Below are 2,080 nucleotides of genomic sequence, written 5' to 3'. Positions count from 1 at the left end.
CAATAATATTCATCTTCAAGAACATAATAATGTGTATTACTTTTGTGGAAAGTACTCGTATTTTATTTATAATTTATTTGTATTACTAACAGCCTTTCTATTCTTAAATACAATGAGTAGCATTTTTAGAATACTTTCAAAAGAGCAAGACAAAAAAAGAACAAGGATGGGACATATACCAGAAAGTAGTATATCGATTTTTTTGAATTAAACTAACATGGAGTTAAATTAATAGAAATATGTGAAAGAGTCCTAATAAAAAAACTAAAACTATAACTTAACTAAGCGTTAACTCAAACGTATGATTAAGTTGTCTCTTGCCTAACATTAAACTTAATAATTGTTGGAAAATTCTAGCTTTGTTCCCTGCCTTTCATAAAGCGTCAATCAATCTTGTGACCACCACAAACGCCTTTCGAAATGAAAATGCGGTACAACTGGCAAAACTCCAACAGTAAATCTTTTGAATACTCAACTTAAATGCAACAATTTATATTAAAAATCTTTAAGATTTTATAAGTATTTTAATCCTAATTTTAATGGAATATGTTCGTTTTGTTATAAAAGGAATGAATTACGTCGCATCCTACTACTCAATTTTTTTTTAAACTATTAAGCTAAGGTTCAGATCTGTTAAAACAGAAAAACATATTGACCTAGTTATGGTTGATATGAATAAGATGTTTAAGTGCCCTTTGCTATTTGTCATCACTCAATTTCTTCTGTATAATCTGAGTGCTGGTAATTGTTTTCAAAGTATTATCTCTGAAACGTATGAAGTTCAAGAGACGATAAAGTATAGCAATACACGAGAATGTTGAAGGATCGTCCTCAAGCACATGAAGCTTTTCAATTCTGGAATTCGGTTTGGAAGTCAAAAAAATACATGAATTATTAGTATCCTTATTTCGAATAGTTATTATATACAAATAAAATCTGAAACTAGGTCATACAATATGGAGCCAGAATTTTATAAAATATAGTTAAACAAAGAGACAAGTGGTAAACACTATAGTTGCGATTATTGGCGTTCAGACTTACTATTTACTAAAATCTTTTGAGGTATTAAAAGTAACTCCACCCCAACAAATTTATTTATTTTGTATGTATATGTGATCAAACCCAAAGTCGTTTGGTCTTATAAAATATTTTACACTTAACATCTAAAACCAGTATTATTGCGATTTTTTTTCTTCACCTACTATATTATCACAATATTTTTATTAAACATCAGAATCGATGGCTTAAATGAACTCTATGTCATCACTCTTATCTGTGTTCCCAGTTTTTGTAGAGATAAAAATACAATAAAAAAATAATAAAAAGCAGACACTTTAGACCGCTTTGGCGCATCTATGGAATCCTGACAAGCATTTATAAGGAGACCTATCTGTTGTAAACTCCAACCAACCAAGCAACTATATAAATAATTACTTTATAGTGATTAATATTTATTAAATTTTTGAAAACATAATAAACGCACTCTAGTTCTAAACGTGCCAATGCTTGAATGACCGACTATAGTTTCCAACAGAAGTTATTATCTTTACCATTCATTTAATACAATACGTACATACTTTCAGTTAAATGTTTGGCAGTCTTTTGGTTAAATTTTTACTTTTGATTTCAAATTAAAAGCCATATTAAATTCTCCTTACACATCCAGCAAACCATGCTTACTTGCTTACAATCCTAATGTGTAGTTGTTGCTTGGGATGCGATGATGATGACCCAAGGCGCCCATTCGATGCAGATACTAATTTGTATCTCTTGTTGTGGTTAATTTGCGTGCTGCTCAGCTGGCTGGATTAATCAAGGCAATTAATTGTGCTTTTAATTTGTTTGGTTAAGCTGCTGAGATTTTAAATAGTTTTCGAAAAGTTACAAGAAGAAAAACTACTTAAGGACATACTAAGGGAGATTGATTGATTGATACTTTAGTTAACTTTCCGTTCCCTTTTACAGTATGAAATAAACTTTTTGAAACAAACATTCAGGAAAAACTTTAAAATATATTAAAGTCTTATGTGTAAAATGCATTGGATATTAAATTATGAAAAAGTTTATTTTGAAATATACT

The sequence above is a fragment of the Teleopsis dalmanni genome, chromosome 2 (assembly GCF_002237135.1).
Source record: "Teleopsis dalmanni isolate 2A chromosome 2, ASM223713v2, whole genome shotgun sequence".
Classification (NCBI taxonomy): Eukaryota; Metazoa; Arthropoda; class Insecta; order Diptera; family Diopsidae; genus Teleopsis; species Teleopsis dalmanni.
The sequence above is the reverse complement of the archived record's forward strand: the minus strand, read 5'-3'. Positions refer to the sequence as shown.